The 12833-nt window shown below is 36.1% G+C and overlaps 1 pseudogene; it reads right to left on the minus strand.

Annotated features, from left to right (window-relative positions):
* LOC149181691 (OBERON-like protein) overlaps positions 1 to 8423 on the minus strand; it is a 71523-nt pseudogene extending 63100 nt beyond the window's left edge.
* Positions 8424 to 12833: the final 4410 nt, after the last annotated feature.

The raw sequence follows: 12833 nt of genomic DNA on the forward strand, positions 1-12833 counted from the left end.
TTGGATTTTTTATTAAGGGTCCCCATTTGCTTGGTGTTATCACTAATACCAAACAAAGAGGGGGGTTTTTGGTGGCCACAAAAGATCCTTGGAGCTCAGATGGAAGGAGAGATGCACAACATCTTGTTCGATGAATCTCAACATAGATTTCTGCAGTCTCACATAGTGGCAAATCTGGAGGATCATACATCTCCTGCGTAAGTTGAAGAATGAGTGATCATGAATGATGTGCGTAAACATCCAGTAGCCTTGCCAGATGCAACCAGAGTGTATGTGGAAGCCACTAGCTCAGGTGTTCACTTTCTAATAGTTGATAATGAGAAAATGGCGAAGGAACTCCAAATGGCCAAGCAAGGAGGAGACTTGGTGACAATGTTCACCCGAGCTGAACTGAAGAAGGCAATACTACATAAGTATTGTCCCTTGACATAGTTATGTGAGTGTTGTACTCCAAGTTTGGTACAGTGCATAAGGCAGTCATCCATCTCAATGGATGGAAACACTGATGTGATAAAATAGCACGTATCTTGATGAACTAGCATGTTGTTGTTGACGATATGCACACATGGACAATGAAATACAAGGGAGCCCTGCTTCACTTTCCTAAGATGATGAGGGCTAAAGCGGTTGAGCTGAAGGCATGTATCCAGAGTTAGATTTGAAACTATGAAGAGCTCCCGCAACTCATCACTAGAATATAGTCTTCTCATGTAGGAGTATCCAAGAGTATGGATGTTGTTGTGTGCACACATGTGATCCCATCTATTGGAACTCTCACCCAGGTGAAGACTAAGAAACAGGTCCAACTAGAGCTTGACTCGTACTTCGAAGAGTTGATGTGCATTGCCATGAGCCCAGACTTGCCCATTAGTGCAGACATCATGCACAAGTATGTTGTTGGTCCAACCACATAGAAGACAATGATGCACATGCTTTTAGACGAGTTGGACAAAGGAGCCCTAGTAGTGTATCTAGATGTTATGGAGGTAAGAGTTAGTTTCCAGACAAATTTCACTACGGAGCACATGGACACCATCAAGGACTACTGATCTTGGCATCAATATGTTACTGTTGATCAACGTGGGGATGTTGAGGAGTTGGACTTCCATGGTTGTCTAAGTCAGAGTGATGTCTAGCATGGCTTGCTCAAGCCATTTTGTTTCACATGGGTACATGTGCATTGTAATGTAATGTCTTGTCAAGTGTAAGCCAAGTGTTAATAGTTGGATGTAGCAATTGTAGAGTAGATGAACAATCATGAGGGTAGTTGAACTATCACAAAGGGGAATGTCAAGGGTCACCCCACCCTTTGCTATAAATAGTCCCTCATAACTCATTGTATAGGCTATTGGTCATCCAAGCTTCCGATAAGATTACCTTGGAGAGAGCTTGGACAATATTGTAACAAGCCTTGGCTTCTCCACTATGCATAGCTAGTACATCTCTTTGGAGGAGCAAGCGGATGTGGTTGTTACATTCCACTAGTGAAACTAGTGGTTGTACATGGATGTATTGTATGACTGGAACTTACACTTCTTTATATAATAAGAGCCAGAATGTTTCATGCATATGTTGTATTATATTCTATGCTATCTAGTTTACTCTAAATGATATATGTATTGGTTTTCTTACGCATGCATGTATAGAATATTCTATATAAGTATGTATGAATCTTTCTGAAATGTGTTGTTGGTTTAACCATGATTTTGGATTAATCATTAACTTGCCTTCCATGTTGTGATGTATCTTTGCTCGTGTGTTCCCTTCCAAGCCAAGTTCTATCACAGGTTTCCAAGGGGCACGCTCATCTAAACCCCCATGTGTTAGATCCTCTCATGCACCTTCCTTGACTCATTATAGCTATCATACCCTTGCTACCAATAGAGTTATCTTACTTGCCTCTGTGTGAAATCATGGTCAAGGAATTACCATACGACCCACTGCTGGGACTCCTACACCAAATGGTCCGAGGTCTAATTGGGACTTCTTACTGTGGAGATCCCCTAACATGTTGGTGGGTCCATCAATGTCAACAAGACTTCTTATCGGGGAGATCCCCTGACATGTTGGCAGGTACAGGACTGTCAACACTAGGTTATCAGGTAATCATATGAGAATAAATACACCTTCGTATAACTTATGCTGAATACAATAGTCATTAGATTCAATGTTATTATTAAATAATTTTTATTACAATTGGATCATAAGTCAACCTTCTTTCTTTGAAATGACAATACAACAATTTAAAATATGTGTGGAAGGATGGTATGTGGAACAGGGAACACAAACCTTCACACCCACATACATCCACATTTCGAGCTCGCTTTGCATAGTTAAATAACAATATAAGAGCTCATAGATTTTTTGCATGTTAACTTTAAGTTTATGCTCTTATGCTCTTAAGTGAAAATAGGTTTTCTATACTAAGAACTTTGCACTCTATATTTTTTGTTGGAATGACTACAGAACTACTCTTTGGATGCAAAGAGTAAATGTGGAAATATCAAAGCCATATACAATATCAAGTCTCATTTATCAATTTTTTGTGTTTCATATTGTAGTTGTTTTTAGAGAAATTAATATTTGTGCTTATGACATATTGTATCTCATAATTATCACAATAATAATAGGAAACATATAAATTGTTGAAAGAATTATCCGCATTTATGATACAGAAGCTTGTTATTTGCACCAGGTTGTAACTGCCTCCTCCCACATTTACCCAATTTCACTGGCTTGCCTGAGGTAAACATGAGATGAGGGTCACTATGATAAGACTCAACCTCCTATATGACATTAAGGAAATGGATTCGATAACTCAAGACCTTACTAACTTCCCTCAGGTGCAACAAGACCTCTAGGAGAAAACTAACCCTTCTAGGTGTCCAACCCCTGAGATAACTCTCTTTTTCACTAAATTAGAGCCTTAGTTGCTCCATTTACAATGCATGAAAGCGAATATATCTCCATTTTCTCCCATAGGCATGCCTGCCAGTGACTAGGGACTTTTATACTCAATTCTATGCCAATGACCCTGAATTCTGAGCCACTTTTTCAAGGCCAGGACTAAGGATTTTGCCTAGAACTCAGTGAAACTTTCAAAAATGATAAGTAACATTGAAACAATTCTTATCAACCAAACCTGGAACCAGGAATTTACCTGAACTTCCCCAACCAGGATTGACATTTCGTCAAACACTTGGTAAACATGCACCCTACATGTCATGAATGCAAAAATGAACATAAGGAACTGAAAACTTATTTGAGGTTTAACAATAAGGATCAATACCTTCTAGCATTAGCTATCATAATAACAATTAGGTCATTGATACATTTTCCATTCATTTACAAGTAGAAACATGAAAAGGGCTATGACTAAAAGATCTGTTAAATAACCATGCATATAACCGACATATTACTAGATAAATAAAATGATAGAAAAACCATAAAATTCACATAATAACAAGTACATTTAATCATAAAAGAAAAATAAATTTATCACTTATAAAACATAGGCAAAATCGAACTAGGTTTGGTACTTCCATGTACCACCCAACCATAGATTGGTTGAACCAAATATTTCTTTCATCGAATCACCCCCGTGCCAAATTCCAATCATGAATGTGGGATCTCATGGGATAAACAAATCCATAAACAACCAAGGGAATCCAAAGGTTAAACCATATCCACCCTCACCATACCATGATCTCACCTAAAATGGTGTCGGGATCACAAAAACAAATCGAGCTTGGATGCGTCAGAATTTCTTCTCCAATACCTTGAGGAATTTCCCATCTCCACCTCAATATTTACCATGTATCTCGCCAATACCGATCAATGGATTCATAGGCCTTTGGGAATTTTCCTGAGACCACCTTACCCAGATCCAAAATATTTTGGAAATCCAAAGCTCAAACTGAGAAAAATCCCAACACACCATGGTTATCTGGAAATGGAAAGGCAAGGCTAAAATCCACTATCCAAACCTAGAAAAACCCATGCCAATTGAAACAAAAGAACCAAATACCAACATCTACATATCATGCATGTCGAAACCAACTAGGAAATCATTCATGCAACCTATTACCTGCAAGTATTGTTGTTGCAGCTTCTTGATCCAACCTTTCGTTGCTTGATCATTGCTTTCCTTGTCCTTCCTTTGCTTTCTTGCTTTCCTTCTCCTCTTGGTTCTCTTCTCCCCTCTAAGACTAATCCAAAAACTAAACTAACAAACGATTAAAGTAGAAAAACCCATGAACTTATCCTCATAATCCTTTTTATCATTGATGCCTCTATTTTCTTCAATTTCTTCTATTTTCCCTTCAATTTCCTCCTCACATGTAACATGTGACCTTTCACCTTCCTTTTCTCCTAATTTCCTTTGTTTCATAAATAAAATTCCAATTAATGTCTCATACCTTTCCAAAGCCTTTTCCATTGCCTTTGCCAATTTCCTTAGCCATAATAAACCAAAGTGAACACCCATTATGATGTCTTTTCCCAACATTCAACATGGAATACATCTCCCTTGACTGTGGTCTTATTTTTCCTTTATTATCTTTTATTATATGAACTTTTAAGCTAAGGTTGTTATAGACCTCTCCCCCTTAGGGGAACACTATTCTTGATGTTCAATGACACCTATAACTAACAAAATTGTTGAAAAGCAAAACATATTGCCTATGGAGCTTTATAACCCAACTTGTTGTAGTATTTACAATGAACAACCTGCTAAAACATGATAATCATACCATTTAGTGGAGATTTATAACACAACTCATTACAGTATTTACAACCACATATACTCATGCACATTTTCTTTAACCAACAAATAACCATATTATCTATGGAGCTTTATAAACGCATATCATTACAATATTTACAATAATAACATGTATATACATATGCACATTTTTACAACCAACCAATAAAAATATATGATGCCTATATGAACAACAAGGGAGTCCAGAGGCTCACACCTCCACCCTCAAAATAATAATAGGACTCACCTCCTTCCTAGGAAGTCCATAATCCACTGTCAAAGTCAAATCTTCATCCAAGGTCCAGCACTACCATGCTACGTTATTGTCCTCTTAGTGAACAGTTACTGGCTCATTATTCCAAGGCACAATCCTAATGTGCATTTGAGTCCATCTAGAAATTCTAATGACCAAAACAAATCCATCCCCAACCTTCCCTTCTATGCTACACATTCCCTCGGGCAATTTGGTCACCCCCTTCCATGCAGTCACTCACCTTCCAAGTTCCCTAGCATCCCCTTTCTCATGTGATCCATCCTTTGGAAAGGCTTCCTCACATAAGAAGGTAAAACAACCAAGGCATATACCTACCTCAAAACCATCATAATGGTCATATCATGCTCATGGAAATCAATGGACACTATTGGGTACCAGTGTCCCACAATGGACCTGTTCTTAAAATGCTTTACCAACATACTACTACCTATTTCAATTCCTTCCATTACTGCTAATTCTTGCAATTAGTTCCAATCACCCATCCATAAATTTTCATGCTCTTCTACACCAAGCATATAACTTCCATTAAATTCAAAATAAATTTAAATAAATTCCCATCATACCTCATCGGTGGCACATCAATAAGGTACACTTGTAATTCTATTCATTTCTTCTCACAACAAGTCAAACTAGTTGTTTGATAAAATCATCATGTATAAACATATCACATCCAATTATCTTGAAACACAACCATCATAAACTAAAATTGTAGATCACATGCGTAATTAAAAACTGAAATAAAATACGTATACTTATCTTTCAAATGATTATTTACTTTTTCCTTTGTTCTTTATCCTTTCCATACACACAGTGAATCGGTTGCCAAGCCTAACAAGCACCCAATGCCTTCTCTTTAAGAAACAAGGGAATCCAAAGACTAAACTACCTCCTCCCTCAATATCAGCAATAAGATTATCCTGAGACTAAACCAATTAAGCCCTTAATATCAACAAGGGTATCCCAAGACTAAACCACCTCAACCTTTAATAGAAAAAATAAGGCTCGAACAATATTTTACTTGCTTGTCTCATTACATTGTACAACATATACACATACACCGTGTACAATGCAACACATACACCTACACCCCGTGTAAAACATGACACATACACCTACACATGGTGTACAACATAATACATATACGTACACACTCTACAATACCACGAATACGTATGTCACAACACCACAACTACACAATACTTGTAACACAATACCACATATACACAACACAACATGTACGACTTGTACACAACACCACATGTACACATCACCTCTTGCACAACGTGTACACATCACCATCTACACAACATGTACACAACACCACATGTAAAAAGGATCACATGCATGACATGTACACAACACCACATGTAAAAAGGATCACATGCATGACATGTACACAACACCACCTGTACACAACACTTCATGTACAACATGTACAAGACACCACATGCACATAACACCACATGTAAAATCATACACACAACACCACATGTACATAACACCATATGTACAACATGCACACCACGCCATATGTACACAACACCATCTATAAACAACACTACATAATAAACATTTTCACAACACTGTTTATACAAAACATCGCATAAACAACATGTACACAACACCATCTGTACATAGTATTGCATAAACAACATGTACACAACACCATTTGTACATAGTGTTGCATAAAAAGCATGCACACACACTATATATACACAACACTGCATGCACACTATTGTATCTCTGAGATGATAATGGTCAACTATCATGCTAGGGTGTCTAAGATGTTTTTTTTTAGGGTTTTGTTTTAATTTGGAGGACCAAAGTATGAAACAAATTTAAAATAGTGATGCCTAATCATTTGAATAGTATTAATATGTAAACAAAGGGTTGCTATTAATATTCACATAGTGATATAGCTTACATGGTGGTGAGCAGAAATAGAGAGATGGTATGACTATCACAGTCTTCAAATTGAAAACTAAATAATCATAAGTAAGAAAACCTTTAAACTATGTTCATAAGGTTTAACAAAATATGCTTAAGATTATGAAAGATGTTCATGATTTTATGATTTAGAGGGAATTAATAAAACAAACAGTTTATATAATTTTCTCTTTATAGATGATCACTTCAGAAGCTTATAGGAATAATTGAAACATAATTACTCCTCCTTGGTTATCTTTGTAAAACATAAGAATATGAAGAAAACACTGTGAAATAAAATTGGAAAAACTGACAATAAAAATGAAACTGTATGAATCAGAATTCAGAATCCATTTGCTTTTGTATTAATGATTCAAAAGAGTCAATTACATTCAATGTTTAGAAATGCTTCTTCAAGGGTGCAACCCTTAATACCTCATGAAAGAGATTTATTTATACAATCTTAGAACAGAGAAAATATCTTAAACTATTTTACAAAAATAGATAAATACAAAATCAGGAATTTAAACTGATAGTCGATCTGTCACTATTTTGGTGCTGAGTTGTTGATGACTGTTGCTGGAAAAATTGAGAACTATTGAGCTAGTGATGATTGTTCTTGAAAATACTAAATACTGTTTGATCACCCTTTAGTCAACTAAATCAGTTAATTCTTCGCAATGTTTCTTATCTGGGATAGATAACTTAGTTACCCTTCTATAAACTTCATCCATCTTTGTATATTTAGTAAAAGTCAGTTATATGAGAAATATATGTATGATTTCATTCAGAATGAAAAAGGAATCTCTAAGTGCATTCATCACAACCCTTAGTTTTGTTGCATCTCTTATGTTTGAAATTGAAGCTGCATTGGTACCCACCTCTGTAAGCTTTCGAACATAATATTCAATGGGCATTAATTTGTCATTTATCACAAGCATAGAGGGAAAACCCTTGCCAGACAAGGGTTCTAACCTACTGAAAAATATTTGAACTATAGCATTCACACTACGACACTTTTCCTCCAACTGAAGGATGAGTTATTTTCTTGGTAATGATCTTCTTTACTTCCAGTATAGTTGTTGTCCTTTCATTTATACCTAATTCTTCAAGCTCATAACTGTCTTTAGAATTCAAGAACTTGATTATTTCAGAAGCAATTTTTGGCATGTCCTCAAGCTCTTTAGAAATAATTTCAACAATTTCCTGAGCTTTCTCCAACAGGTCTTTTTGATCAAAGATTATATTGATATAGGGACAGGTATCCTTCACTAATTCAGTAATTTCTTCCCATAGAATCTCCTTTGCCAAACCTAGTTTGTTTCCAAGGTAAGTCTCTTTGATTTCCTTCTGCAAAACTTCAATTTGACTTTTTTTCCGCTGCAACTCAATTGCATGTGAACTGTCTACAACTGCCTTCATATGTTTTAATTCCTTCAGATCATCCTGCAACTTCTTCATTTCAACTGTATGAATGGATAGATTCTGAACAACTTCTGCAAGTTGTTCAACTCCTTCTATTGTACCTATAGTTGATATTGTGCTTGAAGTAGAAACTCTAGTTATTGAGACTACTCAAAGAGGAACTACATCCATTGGAATTTGAGTCCTCTTGACAACTTCTTCTTTCTCTTTGACCAATTTTTCCATTATCTCCTCCATCTGTTTTATTTGCATATTTTGTTCCATGATGAGCTTCATCATGTCAAAACTCTCAGTCTCCTTTTCTTCAATCTCCTTGGTCATTGGATCCTCAGAAGCTCGCAGTTTGAGGGATCATATCCCATCTTTAGCACCAGATCTTCCAAGGATTTGATCTTGGTGTCCTTTGCTAGTGAGGAAACTTTTTCCAACTTTAGCTATGACTGTGTATTGGCGAAGGTGACCTGTAACTTTGACAAACTCATAGCAGTATGAGTTAAAGTGGAAGAAATCATCTAACCAGTTTGTCTGTGCATCTCAATTTGATCAATTGGATGCACATCTTTTACATTAAACTCAAATGAGGATTGCTTCTGATAATGTGCATGAGTCCTGGGTTATGGAATTTGAGCTTTCTGGAAATCCATCTGCGTCTTTCCCTTCTCGGAGTCAAATACTGAAAGAAGTCTAGCTCGAGAGCTGGAGGAATGCTTCCAAAATTGGGTATATGCGTTCAATTTCAATTCTTCATTCTTATTTTTAATCTCAATGAAAACATGAAACATGTCATCCTCCTTGTCCTTCTTAATGCTTCCACTAGTCTGAATTACCTGTTGTTCCTGAGAAGTAGTGGAATGAGTTGGGGTCTAGGTAGACTGTCCACCAGATTGTGTATAGAGCACAGTCTCTCCAAGTCCATCAAATGTTTTTTTTTTAGACTCATTTGTTGCGCTAACAATCACAGAGATCCTAGGTCTCTTCTTTCTATGCACAATCCTAAAGCCATGGCTTGATTATTCGGTTGTAGGATATGACTGTTCTTCCCTTCCTCTTTTCACTGTATTTTTTTGTGCAAGTGGAGTTTGCACATTTGAAGTATAAATTTCTTGCTCTTCATCTTCTTGAAGGGTGTTCTCTTTCCATTCAAACCGATTTTTGCACTGCTCTATTTCAGGTCTGGCTGTGTGGTGATATGAAGTAAACTTATTTTCAACCCTGAGTTTAGAAATCACTCCCATTGGGTCGTAAGACCAAGTGAAACTAAGACCAAACTTCATTTCCTTAATAACATGTCTGCTTCTTGTCCTGCTTCTCTAGTGTTGTAGATGAATGGACCGACCTGAGCTTTTAGCTTGAATTGTGATTTCTTCTTTTCAGCCACAAAGTGTACTTCATCTGCATTTAACATCTGCCTAATATATTCTAGTGCAAAGATTCTGATGGGGAGGTACTTGAGAAGTTTGTAGGGTGGAAGCTCACAACCATAAACCCCGATTTTTGTACAGTTTCGGCAAAGATACCAATCTGCTATTGTGGCTTAATCAACTAGCTACAACACTTTCACAATTTCATCGCTGATTCTTGGCACTGAAGTGCTGCTCATAAGACTAATAGCTGGTTGAATAAAAAATTCTATGAAATTTTAATATGTAAATTATTCTTTCTCCTTCATCCCCATTGTAGTCTAAAAGGTTTCCTCATCTAACTTCTGTAAGGTGAATGGAAATTTGTCTTCCTAAAAATATATAAAAAGGTATACAAGCACTGAAACATACTTGAATACTTCTTCAGTGTTAAACTGGACACATTTCTCATGTATGGCTTCAGCTAGGAATTGGCTAAAGTTATAGAGAACAGTGGGTTTGGAATCAATAGAAAAGATTGACAAGAAACCTAGGATGGCTTCATTAACATATTGATCAGAATTGTAACCAAGTAGATAGGACAAAATAGTGGTGATTTTCTTGGTTCCGTCAGGGAACATGGATGAATCATAGGGAGGGTTTCTTTTAGGTAGAGGACTATCTATAGCTAGGAAAAGTTCAAGAATCTAGGATCTTTTAGTAAAATCTAGCTTTTGATAAGCTTTAATCAGGGTTTCATGAGAAAAAGGATGGGTTGGTGTAATAGTTGGGGCTTGAAACATTTTTTAAGGGACTCAGCATTGATGAAACAAAGTATTTCTCCTGTGTGTGAAATGATTGCTCTTTGAGTGGGATCATAGGATTCATGGCATTTCCTAACAAATTAAGGTGCTCTGTGTATCTAAGGGAAAATGTAGTGGGGAAGGTGGGAGTCCCAAAGTCTTATTTCATCTGTCTAATCAATTAATTGATCCTCCATCCAGTAGTAAATTTCATATAAATCAAATTGAGAAGAAGACTCAATGATTTTACAATATCTGTCGATGTATGATGGAACTAAACTTGCAGATGAATAAGAGGATTTTGGATTTCTACAATTTCTTTTCCCTTAGGAGGCATATTACCAAATGAATTGTAGACTAAAAGTGATGGAAATGGAAAAAAATCGGTCTAAAACTGAGTGATAACTGTAAAAATAGTATGACTAAAAAGAGACAAGCGGACCTGGATGTCGGCTTTCTTCTGAACAAAACAAAGTAACTTCTTAAGTGTTGAATCATCATTGAGATGTAAGGAGGAAATATTCAGTGATCAATTTAGTTACATAAATGCACTGTGTAACAGTTTTCATGAAGGAAAAGTGCTTTTAATGGAAAAATTAGAGTGGGACTGTTTTTAATGAATGGCCAAATCTTAATTAATTATCCAAGAGGATTAATAAACAAGTCTATGGGGGGTACATTCGTGGGAGTGAGAATTAAATGAATAACGGATAGGTGACAGTTGATTGGACAGAAGAAGTGACATGGAGCGGACGTGGACAGTGACTTTGGAGCGGCAGTAAATAGTCAAATGTAAATTGCATTCAGGAGCAACTTCAGGTGGTAAGTTGTTTCGGTATTTTAAGTCCTGAAAGACTAGGATGGGGAAAATCAGATTTGGAGGGCGGTTTTAGAAATAACCCACTTCGGACCCTCCCTTTGATAAAGTTCGGACGGAAAATGAGGGCCGAGGAGCGATGTGGGCCATTGGATCTTGGGGGAGTGTGCGAGATGTAAGGTAAGATGAAAAGGATTTAACATCGTGAAGTGGAAAGTGATGGTGGGGTCAAGCTTTATGGCGGATGTGACAATTTGGTGTTGTGGGCGAATGAATGAATGAAGTTAGGATATTCATAAAATTACATTGGTACTTAGGATTATGGTTAATTAAAGCCCATACCATATGCACATCTTTGCAATGTTATAACTTAGGATAAAATCCTTTCATGCTCCAATTGTATTCCATTTGTCTACCTACCCTTATCTTTCCTAACATTTTCTCACTTAGTTCTCCAAGTGCATTTAGACTAGCAACTCAATATTTTCCTTTTAATGACTAATCTACTTCTATCCCTTATTTCCTCCATTAGCTCAGATTAAACTGTTGAGCCAATTTTATTTGCTACCTATTGATAAACAATTTGAATCAAATCCAAGCATGATTAAACTTTACAATTGGATCGTATGAACTAGTGTGGCATTTAAACAATCTACACACAACCTTTATTTGCAAAAAATATAAAATTGACTAAGAGTAGTGGCATTTGGATTTGCAACACTTTTAGAGTTTATTATTTTTTCTTTTCTTTCTATCCTAACATTTTATTTTTGCCTTCATTTTTTAAGGCATCTATTCTAACATTTTATTTGATATGGACTTATTTATCAAATATCCCTAACATTTATTATTTAATATTCTTTTTGTCCATATCCTAACTTAACATTTTTATGAAATATATTTTCATTTCTTGACTAATTGATACTAACTTACCAAAACCAAAAGATGCTACAACATCGGCTCCAACTGGGGACTGCTTTCTCCCATACAATGCAGAGAACCTGCAGATCCATGTGCCTTCTCCTCAGGCTATGGAGTCTTTGCTATAAAAATCACACTGACATCTTAAAAAGTAAAATAAACCAAAGTTTTTACAATGATATCTACTTCAACTTTTCAGTACTGAATGTAATTCTTGAGAAACCTTCCATTAACAAGATAAGTGGAATATATTCCCTTAAGATTTTGTAGCACAAAAGTGTTGTTTCCCTTTACTTCAACAATAGCTAAAGGTCCAAACCACAGGTTATCAAACTTGCCATGTTTTTCCTTATCTTCTCTTCTGGAATCCCATCTTAGAACTAGATCACCCTCCTTGAAGTCCCTTTCCTTAACTCTTCTGTCAAATAGGCTCTTAATTTTATTCAGATAATTTTTTAATTTATATTGAACTTCACCTCTGTTTTCATTTAGTTCAATAATGTGATTTATTCTCCTTGAAAAATCATCGAGTTCATCAGTTGAATCATATAGAAACTTTAAAAGA

Source organism: Pinus tabuliformis, chromosome 3_2 (assembly GCF_031772625.1).
Source record: "Pinus tabuliformis cultivar Carrire ecotype Pingquan chromosome 3_2, CPIR1, whole genome shotgun sequence".
In the NCBI taxonomy this organism is placed as follows: Eukaryota; Viridiplantae; Streptophyta; class Pinopsida; order Pinales; family Pinaceae; genus Pinus; species Pinus tabuliformis.